Source organism: Rhinoderma darwinii, chromosome 2 (assembly GCF_050947455.1).
Source record: "Rhinoderma darwinii isolate aRhiDar2 chromosome 2, aRhiDar2.hap1, whole genome shotgun sequence".
NCBI lineage: Eukaryota > Metazoa > Chordata > Amphibia > Anura > Rhinodermatidae > Rhinoderma > Rhinoderma darwinii.
Window position 1 is genome coordinate 465,677,800 of NC_134688.1, and position 17,785 is coordinate 465,695,584.

Here is a 17,785-nt window from a genome sequence, read left to right on the forward strand (position 1 = left end):
CCGTAATGGACGGACGTATTTCGGCCGCAAGTACCGGACCGGACTCAGTGCAGGGAGCCGGGCTCCTAGCATCATACTTATGTACGATGCTAGGAGTCCCTGCCTCGCTGCAGGACAACTGTCCCGTACTGTAATCATGTTTTCAGTACGAGACAGTTGTCTTGCAGCGAGGCAGGGACTCCTAGCATCGTACATAAGTATGATGCTAGGAGCCCGGCTCCCTGCACTGTGTTCGGTCCGGGACTTGCGGCCGAAATACGTCCGTCAATTACGGACGTAATTAGTGTGTGTGCACATACCCTAAGGAGGGTCTGCGGGCGACAGTGATGCATGGTGGAGGTTCCTTGCAAGTTTGGGGCTGCATTTCTGCAAATGTAGTTGGGGATTTGGTCAGTATTAATGGTGTCCTCAATGCTGAGAAATACAGGCAGATAATTATCCATCATGCAATACCATCAGGGAGGCGTCTGATTCTCTCCAAATTTATTCTGCGTCAAGACAACCACCCCAAACATACAACCAAAGTCATTAAGAACTATCTTCAATGTACAGAACAACAAGGAGTCCTGGAAGTGATGATATGGCCCCCACAGAGCCCTGATCTCAACATCATCCAGTCTGTCCGGGATTACATGAATAGACAGACGGAATTGAGGAAGCGACATCCACAGAAGATCTGTGCTTAGTTCTCCAAGGTGTTTGGAACAACCTCCCTGCCGAGTTCCTTTCAAAACTGTGTGCAAGTGTACCTGGAAGAATTAATGCTATTTTGAAGGCAAAGGGTGGTCACACCAAATATTGATTTGATTTAGATTCTTCTTATGTTCATTCACTTTGCATTTTGCTAATTGATAAAAAAAAAACTATTAACACTTATATTTTTGCAAGCATTCTTACTTTGCAGCATTTTCCACAACTGTCTAACACTTTTGCACAGTACTGTTTATTCTTGTACATAGGGGGCAGTATTATAATAGTTATATTTTTGTATATAAGGGGCCATATTATAATAGTTATATTGTATATAGGGAGCAGTATTATAGTAGTTATATTCTTGTATATAAGGGGCAGTATTATAGTAGTTATATTCTTGTACATAGGGGGAAGTATTATAGTAATTATATTCTTGAATATAGGAGGCAGTAGTATAGTAATTATATTCTTGCGTATAGGGGGCATTATTATAGTAGTTACTGTATATTCTTGTATATAGGGGGCAGTATTATAGTAGTTATATTCTTGTATATAGGGACAGCATTATAGTAGTTATATTCTTGTATATAGGGGAGGTATTATAGTAGTTATATTCTTGTACATAGGGGGCAGTATTATAGTAGTTATATTCTTGTATATAGGAGCAGTATTATAGTAGTTATATTCTTGTATATAGGAGCATTATTAGAGTAGTTATATTCTTGTATATAGGGGCAGTATTATAGTAGTTATATTCTTGTACATAGGGACAGTATTATAGTAGTTATATTCTTGTATATAGGGGGCAGTATTATAGTAGTTATATTCTTGTATATAGGGGCAGTATTATAGTAGTTATATTCTTGTATATAGGGGGCAGTATTATAGTAGTTATATTCTTGTATATAGGGGCAGTATTATAGTAATTATATTCTTGCGTATAGGGGGCAGTATTATAGTAGTTACTGTATATTCTTGTATATAGGGGGCAGTATTATAGTAGTTATATTCTTGTATATAGGGGCAGTATTATAGTAGTTATATTCTTGTATATAGGGGGCAGTATTATAGTAGTTATATTCTTGTATATAGGAGCAGTATTATAGTAGTTATATTCTTGTATATAGGAGCAGTATTATAGTAATTATATTCTTGTATATAGGGGCAGTATTATAGTAGTTATATTCTTGTATATAGGAGCAGTGTTATAGTAGTTATATTCTTGTACATAGGGGGCAGTATTATAGTAGTTATATTCTTGTACATAGGAGCAGTATTATAGTGGTTATATTCTTGTATATAGGGGACAGTATTATAGTAGTTATATTCTTGTATATAGGGAGCAGTATTATAGTAGTTATATTATTGTATATAGGGGGCAGTATTATAGTAGTTATATTCTTGTATATAGGAGCAGTATTATAGTAGTTATATTCTTGTATAAAGGAGCAGTATTATAGTAGTTATATTCTTGTCTATAGGCAGCAGTATTATAGTAGTTATATACTTGTATATAGGAGGCAGTATTATAGTAGTTATATTCTTGTATATAGGGGGCAGTATTATAGTAGTTATATACTTGTATATAGGAGGCAGTATTATAGTAGTTATATACTTGTATATAGGAGGCAGTATTATAGTAGTTATATTCTTGTATAAAGGAGCAGTATTATAGTAGTTATATTCTTGTATATAGGGGCAGTATTATAGTAGTTATATACTTGTATATAGGCAGCAGTATTATAGTAGTTATATACTTGTATATAGGAGGCAGTATTATAGTAGTTATATTATTGTATATAGGGGCAGTATTATAGTAGTTATATTCTTGTATATAGGGGCAGTATTATAGTAGTTCTATTCTTGTATATAGGGACAGTATTATAGTAGTTATATACTTGTATATATACAGCAGTATTATAGTAGTTATATACTTGTATATAGACAGCAGTATTATAGTAGTTATATACTTGTATATAGGAGGCAGTATTATAGTAGTTATATTCTTGTCCATAGCGGCAGTATTATAGTAGTTATATTCTTGTATATATGGGCAGTATTATAGTAGTTATATTCTTGTATATAGGAGCAGTATTATAGTAGTTATATTCTTGTGCATTAGGGGAAGTATTATTGTAGTTATATTCTTGTACATAGGGGCAGTATTATAATTATATTCTTATACATAGGGGGCAGTATTATAAGTTACATTTTCTGGTGTGAAATCCAAACTACTTGTCCAATCAAGCACATGCTTTTGTAATTTTTTTATTGATGTTTCAATGAGATTGAAATTTGTCCTTTTTATAAGTATGAAATAAAACTTGAGTGACGAATACAGTGTTGAAGGGTATTGCACTATTGTTCTCCTTCTTTCCGTGCTGGAGATATAGGTTCTTTCTTGGCTATGAAGACATCGGCTGCATACACGAGGAACTACTAGTGCCAGTGGTACCACCAGGGACATAACTAGGAAACACTGGGCCCCATAGCAAACTTTTGACTGGGCCCCCCTGCCCTGGGTGCCACATGCAGCCTGCCCTGCAGATAGTGCCCCCCTATAGATTGTGCCATACAGCCCCCTGTAGACAGTTCTATATAAAGCGCCCCCATGTAGACCGTACTATACAGCCCACCCTGTAGACAGTACTATACAACCCACCTGGTAGACAGTGCTATACAGCGCCCCCTGTAGACAGGGCTATACAGCCCCCCCTGCAGACAGTGCTATACAGCCCTCCCTGTACAGTTCTATACAGCCCCCCCCCCCCTGTAGACCGTGCTATACAGCGCCCCATGTAAACCGTGCTATAATTTCAAGTATCACAAAGAGGGATAATTGATGCAGCAAGCAAAAGTTTTCCTTTTAAGCCATGCCTCTAATCCCACCCAATCGTCGCCCATACACACCAGGTTCAGCCCACACAGTATCATGCTCCTATAGTGCCTTCCACACAGTATAATACCAAATAGCTGCCCCCACAGAGTATGATGCCCTGTAGCTACCACCATACAGTATAATGCCCCCATAGATGCCCCCATACAGTATAATACCCACAGATGCCCCTGTACAGTATAATGCCCACACAGATGCCCCCATGCAGTATAATGATGCCCCCATAGCTGCCCCATATAGTATAATGCCGCCAAAGCTGCCCCCATACAGCATAATGCCCCCATAGGGTATAATGCCCCCTAGCTGCCCTTATACAGTATAATCCCTTTAGCTGCCCCTACTGCCAGTGCCCTTGTAGTGACACAGTGCCCATGTAGATAGTGCCCCTGTATAGTGCCACAGTGTCTATGTAAATAGTACCACACCTCCCTTGAAGATAACCCCCCACCCCCACTAGATAGCGCCTTTGGGACTCAGAGCATAGGCCGGGGATTTCGCGCCTAGAGGGAAGCCCTGATGTCGCTCTCCATATATTGACAGTGACGTCAGTGGCTACTCCTTGGTGTGGAATCCCCGTTGCCAACTCTAACAGGGGATTCCTCCTCCAGGAGGAGCCTCTGACATCGGTGTCCACATATGGACTGTGACCTCAGGGGTTTCCTCTAGAAGCGGAATTCCCGGCCTTATCATCGGCAACAGGGATTCCGCTCTAGGAGTATGCACTGACATCACGGTCCATATATGGACAGTGGTATCAGGGCTTCCCCCAGCACAGCGCTTAAAGTAGAGCTGTGCCCGGGGAATCCTCGGTGAGCGGAGGAGCTCCCTCTGCTCCTCCGCTCTCAACTAATTCTGAACAGGGAGCTGATTGGACACCGCCCAGACGGTTGGGAGGTTTGTGTAGCCTATGGCAGAGCAGGGAGATACCTCCCTGCTCTGTTATAGCGTTCAATAGTACTAATAGTTCGAATTCTATTGAATGTGGCGTCACTACCGCTGTAGCAGCCATAGCGGCTGCTAGCAGAGCCTCCGGCACGGGCCCCCTCATGCTGCTATAGCGGTAGTTACACCACTGGTACCAACTATACCCACACTGGATCCTGGATTATCTATCGCCACCCACTGAAATTATTTGTCCACATAAACTACATGTTGGACTGCCTTTACAGTGCCGTCTGAGCGGTAATAACTTTCCATTTTTCTGTATACTACTTGTGGTGTTTTGGATTTGACCCGATATTTTACCTGCTCCGGCCTGAGAACTATTATATCTGTTGTGAGTCATAGAGCCAGGCTTTTCTCTGTATTTACTTGTCCAATCACATCCCACGGATGGACTGTACTGAAGGCCCGAACATCATCAAAGCCGACGAACCTAGAAAATTAAAGGAGCGCTCCCGAAAACATCCTTACTGCATATTAGCAAGCCAAAGCATGTTTTCACTATCTGCAGTGATATCACTGATTGTATTTACAGGCTCAAACACTACACCTCCTTTATCCGGATAGCCTCATGACAACACTTCCTGTCATGTGGCCTTGCAGTTTATTGTTGTCGTAAGGGCATTTGGTGTGGATTCAAATAACCATCCACGTCAATATCTTTAACTATTCAGGCCAGCCGGTATGTCAACATTGATGTGGGTGGTTTTTTGGATCAACACAATGGGCATCATGCATAACATACAGGGTCAGTGTTGCCCAAACCCATCAGTTCCCTTTCAAAAATAAACTGACAATGTTCAAAATGTTTTTGTGCATAAGGGCAAATGATTCTATTACAACTCTGAGTTGCTAGGACAAAAAGTGTTGTCATGGGGACATAGGTTCTCTGGGCATTTGGCCCATAACTTTAATAGCACACCTTGAACAAACCTGGTACACTGTTTCATGCATGGTGTAGGGGCTGAGGGGCAGGGCTTGACACAGGGATTTTATCTTTACTAGTCACTCAACTAGGTGTAACACAGTGTATCAGTTTTGCCTGGAGCGTTCTTTTACGGGTCAGTTCACACTGAGTTTTTTGCAGGCAGAAAACTGCCTGGAAAAATCAGCTCAGATTTGTTTTTTAATATGGTTTTGTACCACACGCGTTTTAAGACGTGTTCTTTGACGCGTTTTTTTAGGCTTTATCTTTGAGGCGGAAACCGCCTAAAAAAAAATTAATGTTGCTTTTTTTTTACCGCGAGCGGACAAAAAACGTTTGACTACCATTGAAATCAATGGGAGAAGATTTGGGCGTTTTGGCGCCGATTAACCGCTTCCCAACCGCAAATTAACGTCGGCGCTTGCTCGGCTTTGTGCAGCGCCGACGTTAATTTATGTTCCTCCTTATGTCGGCGATCGGGTCCCCCAGTGTGCGTCTAACACCCGGAACGGGCTGTTGCTATCAGTCTCTGGTCCGGGTGTTCTCATCAGGGCCTAATTGGTTGAGGTCCCAATCATGTGATCGCTATGATAGCAAATCATAGCGACCACAGGGAAAGTTTGTTGTAGTAACAAACTTTCCTGCAACTTGATGTTTAGAACTTTCTCTCTCCCCCTGCCTCCTGTCAATGTGAGTTCGGAGGAGAGAGAAGACAGAGTGAGTGTTAGCAGCGCGATCGGGTGTCTCAGAGTAGCGCTGACACCCGGATCGCTCTGTTAACACCGGCTCTGGTCCCAGAGACATGATAGGGACCTGATTAGTTCAGGTCCCGATCATGTGATCGCAGGGAAAGTTTGTTGCAACAACAAACTTTCTCGGGGACCGATTACAGGTGCTGCCGTTGGTGTCACGGCTTCCTGTCAGTGTGACTGTTAGGGTATGTGCACACGATGAGAGGCTTTTACGTCTGAAAAGACAGACTGTTTTCAGGAGAAAACAGCTGCGTCGTTTCAGACGTAATTGCTCCTCCTCGCATTTTGCGAGGCGTCTTTGATGGCCGTAAATTTGAGCTGTTCTTCATTGACTTCAATGAAGAACGGCTCAAATGACGTTGCAAAGAAGTGTCCTGCACTTACAGCTGTCAAACGACGACGCGTAAATGACAGGTCGTCGGCACAGTACGACGGCAAACCCATTCAAATGAATGGGCAGATGTTTGCAGACGTATTGGAGCCCTATTTTCAGACATAAAACGAGGCATAATACGTCTGAAAATAAGTCGTGTGAACCTAGCCTTAGCGTCACACTGATATTTTATAATACATTACACTACATAGGTAGTGTAATGTATTATAGCAGCTATCAGTGCTGCAGGTCTTCAAGTGAAAAGTAATAAAAATGTTTTATAAAAGTGTAAAAATAAGTTACAAAAACATAAAATGATTTTTTTCCTATAAGTCTTTTATTATAGGAAAAAAATAAAAACGTTAAAAAAGCCCTTACACAGCTTTTTTGACTGAAAAATAAAAAAGTTATGGCTCTCAGAAAATTAATTATTTCATAGAAAAGTGATTTTATTGTGCAAACGCTGAAAAACATTAAAAATCGTATGGTATCGCTGCAATCATATCGACCCGCAGAAAAAAAAAGTAAAATGTCATTTATAGCACACGGTTCACTGTAAAAAAAAAAAAAGGACAAAAACAGTCAGAATTTCTTTTTTTGTCACCTTGCTTGCCAAAAAGTGGAATAAAAAGTGATCAGAAAGTTATATGTGCCAAAAAATGGTACCAATAAAAACTACAGCTCGTCCCGCAAAAAATAAGCCCTCACACCGCACAATCGACAAAAAAAAAGTTCAGCTCTCGGAATGTGATGATACAAAACGTTGTTTTTTTTTTAACAAATAGCTTTCACTTTGCCTCATGCACACGAACGTATTTTTTTCCTCCCGTAAATACTGGCGTAAATACGGGTCCTTGGTCACACGTATTCGACTCGTATTTACGGACACCTCGCTGCAAAATTGCACTGCGCTAATCGGCAGCCCCTTCTCTCTGTCAGTGCAGGATAAAGAGAAGGGGCAGCCCTTTCCGAGGTAAAAGTAAAAGAAATTCATACTTACCGGCCGTTGTCTTGGTGACGCGTCCCTCTTTCGACATCCAGCCCGACCTCCCTGGATGACGCGGCAGTCCATGTGACCGCTTCAGCCTGTGATTGGCCTGTGATTGGCTGCAGCGGTCACATGGGCTGAAACGTCACCCCGGGAGGCCGGAATGGAGGAAGAAGCAGGGAGTTCTGGGTAAGTATGAACTTCTATTTTTTTTATACGTTGATCTATATTGTGATTGGAAGTCACTGTCCAGGGTGCTAAAAGAGTTACTGCCGATCGTTTAACTCTTTCAGCACCCTGGACAGTGACTATTTACGGACGTCGCCTAGCAACGCTGCCGTAATTACGGGTGCACACACGTAGTCACCCGTAATTACGGGAGCCCCATAGACTTCTATGGGCCTGCCCGTGCCGTAATTAAGGCCTGAAATAGGACACGTTCAATATTTTTCAACGGCACGGGCACCTTCCCGTAAGCATACGGGGAGGTACCCGTGGCCAATAGAAGTCTATGGGCTTGTAATTAAAATATTGATATTAATTTTCACGGCCTAATTCTAAGAAATTCTGCAAAAGACATGTGGGGTCTAAATGCTCACTATACCCCTAGATAGATTCCTTAAGGGGTGTAGTTTCCCAAATGGGGTCAGTTTTTGGGTGTTTCCACGGTTTTGGATCCACAGGGGCTTTGGAAATGCAACAGTACACCCGAAAACTATTCCAGCTAAATTTGAGCTACAAATGGCGCTCCTTACATTCTGAGCTCTGCCGTGGGTCCAAACAGCAGTTTATTACCACATATGGCATATTGCTGTAAACACATTTTTGGGTTCTTTTTCTCCTTTATTCATTGTAAAAAAACAAACATTTCTATGTTTTTTCAGAAAAAAGTAGATTTTCATTTTCACAGTCTAATTCCACTAAATTCAGCAAAAAAAACCTGTGGGGTCAAAATGCTAACTATACACCTAGAAGAATTCCTTGAGGGGTGTAGTTTCCAAAATGGCGTCACTTTTGGGGGGGTTTCCACGGTTTTGTTCCCTCCAGGGCGTTGCAAACGCGACATGGCACCGAAAACCAATACAGCAAAATCTGCGCTCCAAAATCCAAATGGTGCTTTTTCCCTTGTGAGCTCTGCTGTGGGTCCAAACAGCCGTTTAGTACCACATATGGGGTATTGCCGTAATTGGGAGAAATAGCTTTACACGTTTTTGGGTGCTTTTTATTCTTTATTCCTTGGAAAAATTAAAAATGTCTGTTTTTTCTTGAGGGATGTTGTTTCCAAAACAGTGTCACTTTTGGGGTGTTTCCAATGTTTTGGCACCACAAGACCTCTTCAAAACTGACATGGTGCCCAAAATATATATTTTTTAAAATAGGAGGCCCCAAAATCCAATAGGTGCTTTTTTGCTTCTGAGGCCAGTGCTTCAGTGTATTAGCACACTAGGGCCACATGTGAGATATTTCTAAACTGCAGAATCTGGGCAATAAATATTGAGTTGCGTTTCTCGGGTAAAACCTTCTGTGGTACAGAAAAAAATGTATTACAAATTAATTTCGGCAAAAAAAAAAAAAATTTGCACATTTTCCCTCTACTTTGCTTTAACTGGTTCCCGACCGCTGGCTGTATTTTTACGGCCAGCGGTCAGGGATGGGTCCTTAAAACCCGAGCCATAGACTTTTTACGGCTCGGGTTTTAACTTGCTGCCCGCGTGATCGGGCGGCTGAATGTCGGGTCTCTGGCTGTCAGTGACTGCCGGGGACCCTGAGGAGAGGATAGAACAGCTTTCGCTGCTTCTGTCTTCTCTGATCACTTGTACACAGCGCTGAATGCGCGCTGTGTACAGGAATAGAGACAGCAGCAGCGGCGCTGTCTCTATTCCTCCCGGTGATCATGTGACTGGTCACATGATCGCCGGGTGCTGTTACTGACAGACTGCTGCTGGGTCTTACTAGACCCAGCACAGCCCTATTAGTGACAATCGTCACTATGAGAGGGCTGATTTCCCTGCTGTGCAGCTCCAGTTACAGGGGAAAAACATGGTGTAAAAGAAAGAAAAAAAATATATAAAGTTCACCAAAGGTCTTTTTGACCTTTGAGGGACAGACCATAGTAATAAAAAAATACTAAAGTAAAGTGCAAAAAAAATTAAATAATAAATACACATAAAATACCCACCCCAAAAAAAAACGTTCCCCCCCCCGCCAATCATTGTTGTAACGCTAGCGCTGACCCAATTACCCTAATATAGACATGTAATATATAAAAATTTACGTTAGACAATGACGATCACAAATAAAAGGTCTATTTTAGGGTAAAACTATGTTATTACCCAAAAAAAATAGCTGAAACGTAAAAAAGCTTATTTTTTACTATTATTTTCAAACTTTATGAATAAAAATTCTAAAATAGCAAAAACGGTGTGTATAAAAACGATATAAAAAGAAACCTGCATTGTCTACGGAAAAAACATCGCAAAAATCACATCGTTAGCCCAACAAATAAAAAAGTTATAGCAATTTAACTAACACGTGCTAAAAATGGCTAAACGGTGTCTGGTCCTGAAGGCGCAAAATAGCCCGGTCCTGAACTGGTTAATTCCTGTGAAACGCCTAAAGGGTTAAAACACTTTCTGAATGCTGTTTTGAATACATTCAGGGGTGCAGTTTTTAAAATGGGGTGATTTATGGGGTCTATCTAGTATACACCGTGTTCCAAATTATTATGCACATTGGATTTAAGTGTCATAAACATTTAATTATTAGTTTTTCAATAAAACTCATGGATGGTATTGTGTCTTAGGGTATGTTCACACGGCCTATTTACGGACGTAATTCGGGCGTTTTTGCCCCGAATCACGTCTGAAAATAGCGCCTCAATAGCGCTGACAAACATCTGCCCATTGAAAGCAATGGGCAGACGTTTGTCTGTTCACACGAGGCGTATATTTACGCGCCGCTGTCAAATGACGGCACGTAAATAGACGCCCGCGTCAAAGAAGTGACCTGTCACTTCTTTGGCCGTAATTGGAGCCATTATTCATTGACTCCAATGAATACCAGCGCTAATTACGGCCGTAATGGACGCGGCGTTCAAGCGCCTGCACATGCCGGTACGGCTGAAATTACGGGGATGTTTTCAGGCTGAAACATCCCCGTAATTTCAGCCGTAACGGACGCCCTCGTGTGAACATACCCTTAGGGCTCTTTGGATCATTGTAATCAATCTCAGACACCTGTGACAATTAGTTTGCCAGGTGTGCCCAATCAAAGGAAACCTACTTAAGCAGGACGTTCCACATTATTAAGCAGGTCACAGGTTTCAAGCAATATGGGAAAGAAAAAGGATCTCTCTGCTGCCGAAAAGCGTGAAATAGTGCAATACCTTGGACAAGGTATGAAAACATTGGATATTTCAAGAAAACTTAGGCGTGATCATCGTACTGTGAAAAGATTTGTGGCTGATTCAGAGCACAGTCGGGTTCGTTCATATAAAGGCATAATGAGGAAGGTTTCTGCCAGACAAATTAATAGGATTAGGAGAGCAGCTGCTAAAATGCCATTGCAAAGTAGCAAACAGGTATTTGAAGCCGCTGGTGCCTCTTGAGTTCCATGAACCTCAAGGTGTAGGATCCTCCAGAGGTTTGCAAGTGTGCATAAAGCTATTATTCGGCCACCCCTAAACAATGCTCACAAGTCGAAACGGTTGCAGTGGGCTCAGAAATACATGAAGACTAATTTTCAAACCGTGTTGTTTACTGATGAGTGCCGTGCAACCCTGGATTGTCCAGATGGATGGAGTAGTGGATGGTTGGTGAATGGCCACCATGTCCCAACAAGGTTGCGACGTCAGCAAGGAGGTGGCGGAGTCATGTTTTGGGCTGGAATCATGGGGAGAGAGCTGGTAGGCCCCTTTAGGGTCCCTGACGGTGTGAAAATGACCTCTGCAAAGTACGTAGAGTTTATGACTGACCACTTTCTTCCGTGGAACAAAAAGAAGAACCGTGCCTTCCGTAGCAAAATTATCTTCATGCATGACAATGCACCATCTCATGCTGCAAAGAATACCTCTGTGTCATTGGCTGCTATGGGCATAAAAGGAGAGAAACTCATGGTGTGGCCCCCATGTTCCCCTGACCTCAACCCTATTGAGAACCTTTGGAGCATCCTCAAGCAAAATATCTATGAGGGTGGGAGGCAGTTCACATCAAAACAGAAGCTCTGGGAGGCTATTCTGACATCCTGCAAAGATATTCAAGCAGAAACTGTCCAAATACTCACAAATTCAATTGATGCAAGAATTGTGAAGGTGATCTCAGAGAAGGGGTCCTATGTTAACATGTAACTTGGCCTGTTAAGTTTTTTTTTTGATTGAAAGAGCTTTTGATTTCTGTAAATATGACCTCCTGATGCTGCAAATTCAACAAATTACCATTTTCATTCTCTTTACAACCTTTAAAATGTTTTGATCTCTGTTGTGCATAATAATATGAAACAGTGCATTTTGAGTTTTTTACTTCTAAAAAAAAAATCTGTTATCATTAGGAGATTTGTTCAATAAAATTCGCATTATACTCCAACGGTTGATGGCTTGAAGATTATACTGACTGTCATTTGCATCGACTATTTAGGAAAATCAGCGAAAAATGACATTTGCATAATAATTTGGAACGCGGTGTATAAGGCCCTCAAAGCCACTTCAGAACTGAATTGGTCCCTGAAAAAATAGCCTTTTGAAATTTTCTTGAAAATGTGAGAAATTGATGCTAAAGTTCTAAGCTTTAACGTCCTAGAAAAAGAAAAGAATGTTCAAAAAACGCTGCAAACATAAAGTAGTGAAATATGGGAAATGTGAAATAGTAACTATTTTGTGTGTTTTACAAGCAGATACATTTAAAATGAGAAAAATCATAATTTTTGCAAATTTTCTTTCAATTTTGGTGTTTTTTACAATTAAGCAATGAATTCATTGACCAAATTTTTCCACTAACATAAAGTACAATATGTCCCAAGAAAACAATCCCAGAATCGCTTGGATAGATAAAAGCATTCTAGAGATATTATCACATAAAATGACAGATGTCAGATTTGAAAAAAATGGGGCTGGTCCTGAAAACCAAAATGAGATCAGTCCTGAAAGGGTTAAGACGTGGTTTTTACGTGAAAACCAGCGCCAAAAAAACCTCAGTGCCAACAGGGCCTAATTAAAGCTAGTTCGATACATGAATAAATTAGTGAAATATTTGATGTTTTATAAAGGGGTGCCAGTTCTAAATTATTATACGGATGGGCAATGATGCCCATTTTAGAGATGTAGAGTAGCGGAGTTAGTCATATGGCTCTCACTGTGATATGGTAATGTGTGATCTGTGGGTTGTTCATAGGTCTACAGTTTAACCTTCTGCATTACCCTGATTCTGGGGGGATTCATTGTTTTTGGATCATGGTCAAACTGTTGAATTTGTCTTTCAACTCTACTACATCTGTACAATGACAACCTTCACTATTCCTCATCATCTTTCCAGTTTGGAAATTCATTGTCAATCTTCCTAAGAACCAGGACATGGAACTTTCCTCCCTCCAGAGCACTATAAAAACAACATTTATCACCCAAAAACAGGTCCAGATCCTGGAACAGCCGCACATCTCTCCTCATCCTTGGATCTGGCTGTGGTTAATATTCCTCAGCACATTGACGTGTACAGCGCAGTAGACTTAGGACATCTGCAGCACATCAAGACCCCCCCCCCCACCCCATTTGCTATTTTTGGATGAGTGGGACATATTGCAGGTGGCCCAATTAATAAAATATGGTTTGCATTCGGGGCCCCCAGTTTTTCATAAAATGTAGCAGCTTTTAAAGTTTTATGTAGATGGAGTCGGAGTCTGGCAGCCATATGTCATCACCTCCGAGGAAGGCCAGCGGCACAGGAACAGGACTTTACTGAAATTGTTCTGCGTCCATTTGTTGGGATTTCTTCTTATTATAATTATTAAGGTGCCTGAGGGGTTAAACGAATCCTGGAGATTTTGTTGGATTTGTGTGAGATGATCAAGTAAGAAATGTAAAGACAGAGTGGTGGTCAAATACAGAAACAAAAAGAAACAGAGAGGACAATAAAGGGTCAAATAACAGGGAGATACTTTATATTAATCTTACTGACACTCCTTGTTATTATTAGGAAGCATTATTGTATTTAATTATATTCTTGTATATAAGGAGCAGTATGAGGGTATGTTCACACGGCTTATTTTCAGCTGTTTTTCGGGCCATAAACGCCCCGAAAAATGGCTGAAAATACGGAGGCTGAACACCTCCAATCATCTGCCCATTGATTTCAATAGGAAAAACAGCGCGTAAAAAAAAACATCCCGTAAAAAAGAAGTACATGTCACTTCTTGAGACATTTTTGGAGCAGTTTTTCATTGGCTCAATAGAAAAACAGCTCCAAAAACAGCCGTAAAAAAACCGCCTGATGCATAAAAAACGTCTGAAAAATCAGCCTGTTTTCACTTGAAAATAGCTCCGTATTTTACAACCATTTTTAGTTTAGCGTGTGAACATGCCATTATAGTAGTTATATTCTTGCATATAGAGGGCAGTATTATAGTAGTTATATTCTTGTATATAGGGGGCAGTATTATAGTAGTTATATTCTTGTATATAGGAGCAGTATTATAGTAGTTATATTCTTGTATATAGGAGCAGTATTATAGTAGCTATATTCTTGTATATAGGGGGCAGTATTATAGTAGTTATATTCTTGTATATAGGGGGCAGTATTATAGTAGTTATATTCTTGTATATAGGGAGCAGTATTATAGTAGTTCTATTCTTGTATATAGGAGCAGTATTATAGTAGTTATATTCTTGTATATAGGAGGCAGTATTATAGTAGTTATATTCTTGTATATAGGAGCAGTATTATAGTAGTTATATTCTTGTATATAGGAGGCAGTATTATAGTAGTTATATTCTTGTATACAGGAGCAGTATTATAGTAGTTATATTCTTGTATACAGGGGCAGTATTATAGTAGTTATACTCTTTCATATAGGGTGCAGTATTATAGTAGTTATATTCTTGCATATAGAGGGCAGTATTATAGTAGTTATATTCTTGTATATAGGGGCAGTATTATAGTAGTTATATTCTTGTATATAGAGGGCAGTATTATAGTAGTTATATTCTTGCATATAGAGGGCAGTATTATAGTAGTTATATAGGGGGCAGTATTATAGTAGTTATATTCTTGTACATAGGAGCAGTATTATAGTAGTTATATTCTTGTATATAGGGGCAGTATTATAGCAGTTATATTCTTGTATATAGGGGGCAGTATTATAGTAGTTATATTCTTGTATATAGGGGCAGTATTATAGTATTTATATTCTTGTATATAGGGGCAGTATTATAGTAGTTATATTCTTGTATATAGGGGCAGTATTATAGTAGTTATATTCTTGTATATAGGGGCAGTATTATAGTAGTTATATTCTTATACATAGGAGCAGTATTAGGCTGGATTCTCACGAGCGTGGCGTTTTTGCGGACGCAAAAACGCGGCGTTTTGCACGAGCAAAAACCACTTGACAGCTCCGTGTGTCATCCGTGTATGATGCGCGGCTGCGTGATTTTCGCGCAGCCGCCATCATAGAGATGAGGCTAGTCGACCTCAGTAAATAGTCACTGTCCAGGGTGCTGAAAGAGTTAACTGATCGGCAGTTAACTCTTTCAGCACCCTCGACAGTGAATTCCGATCACAATATCGAGCAACCTGTTAAAAAAAAAAAAAAAACGTTCGTACTTAGGCTGGGTTCACACGAGAACATTAACGTCCGTAATGGACGGACGTATTTCGGCCGGAAGTCCCGGACCGAACTCAGTGCAGGGAGCCGGGCTCCTAGCATCGTAGTTATGTACGACGCTAGGAGTCCCTGCCTCTCTGTGGAACTACTGTCCCGTACTGAAAACATGATTACAGTACGGGACAGTTGTCCTGCAGCGAGGCAGGGACTCCTAGCATCGTACATAAGTATGATGCTAGGAGCCCGGCTCCCTGCACTGTGTTCGGTCCGGTACTTGCGGCCGAAATACGTCCGGCAATTACGGACGTAATTAGTGTGTGTGCACATACCCTTACCGAAAACTTCCCTCCCGGCCGTTGCCTTGGTGACGCGTCCTTGGTGACGCGCCTCTCTTGACATCCGGCCCCACCTCCCTGGATGAAGCGGCAGTCCATGTGACCGCTGCAGCCTGTGCTTGGCCTGTGATTGGCTGGAGCTGTCACTTGGACTGAATTGTCATCCCGGGAGGAAGAAGCAGGGAGTTATCGGTAAGTCAGAACTGCTTTTTTTTTTACACGTTCATGTATATTGTGATCGGAAGTCACTGTCCAGGGTGCTGAAACAGTTTAACTCTTTCAGCACCCTGGACAGTGACCATCTCCTGACGTCGCGTAGCGAAAAAATTTTTGCCGGGTTCGGTCAAAACGAGTTCGGCCGAACCCGGTGAAGTTCGGTTCGGTTGTCCGGGTTCGCTCATCTTAAAGACACTCCGTTTGGATGTTTGTAAACAGAAAAGCACGTGGTGCTTTTCTGTTTACATTCATCCTTTTGACAGCTCTTGCGCGAATCACGCAGTCCGCACGGAAGTGCTTCTATGCGGCATGCGTGGTTTTCACGCACCCATTGACTTCAATGGGTGCGTGATGCGCGCAAAACGCAGAAAGAACGGACATGTCGTGACTTTTTTTCAGCGGACTCACGCTGAGGAAAAATCACGGACATGTCCGCACGGCCCCATAGACACATATAGGTCCGTGCAACGCGCGTGCAAATCACGCGCGTGCAAATCACGCGCGTTGCACGGACGTTTTTCCCATTCGTCTGAATAAAGCCTTATAGTAGTAATATTCTTGTATATAGGAGGCAGTATTATAGTAGTTATATTCTTGTATATAGGAGCAGTATTCTAGTAGTTATATTCTTGTATATAGGGGCAGTATTAGGGTATGTGCACACACACTAAATACGTCCGTATTTGACGGACGTATTTCGGTCGCAAGTCCCGGACCGAACACAGTGCAGGGAGCCGGGCTCCTAGCATCATACTTATGTACGATGCTAGGAGTCCCTGCCTCGCTGCAGGACAACTGTCCCGTACTGTAATCATGTTTTCAGTACGGGAGAGTTGTCCTGCAGCGAGGCAGGGACTCCTAGCGTCGTACATAACTATGATGCTAGGAGCCCGGCTCCCTGCACTGTGTTCGGTCCGGGACTTGCGGCCGAAATACGTCCGTCAATTACGGACGTAAATAGTGTGTGTGCACATACCCTTATAGTAGTTATATTCTTGTATATAGGGGCAGTATTATAGTAGTTATATTCCTGTATATAGGAGCAGTATTATAGTAGTTATATTCTTGTATATAGGGGCAGTATTATAGTAGTTATATTCTTGTATATAGGATCAGTATTATAGTAGTTATATTCTTTTATATAGGGGGCAGTATTGTAGTAGTTATATTCTTGTATATAGGGGGCAGTATTATAGTAGTTATATTCTTGTATATAGGGGCAGTATTATAGTAGTTATATTCTTATACATAGGAGCAGTATTATAGTAGTTATATTCTTGTATATAGGGGGCAGTATTACAGTAGTTATATTCTTGTATATAGGAGCAGTATTATAGTAGTTATATTCTTGTATATAGGGGGCAGTATTACAGTAGTTATATTCTTGTATATAGGGGGCAGTATTATAGTAGTTATATTCTTGTATATTGGGGCGGTATTATAGTAGTTATATTCTTGTATATAGGAGCAGTATTATAGTAGTTATATTCTTGTATATAGGGGCAGTATTATAGTAGTTATATTCTTGTATATAGGATCAGTATTATAGTAGTTATATTCTTGTATATAGGGGGCAGTATTGTAGTAGTTATATTCTTGTATATAGGGGGCAGTATTATAGTAGTTATATTCTTGTATATAGGGGCAGTATTATAGTAGTTATATTCTTGTATATAGGGGCAGTATTATAGTAGTTATATTCTTGTATATAGGGGCAGTATTATAGTAGTTATATTCTTGTATATAGGTGGCAGTATTATAGTAGTTATATTCTTGTATATAGGGGGCAGTATTATAGTAGTTATATTCTTGTATATAGGGGCAGTATTATAGTAGTTATATTCTTATACATAGGA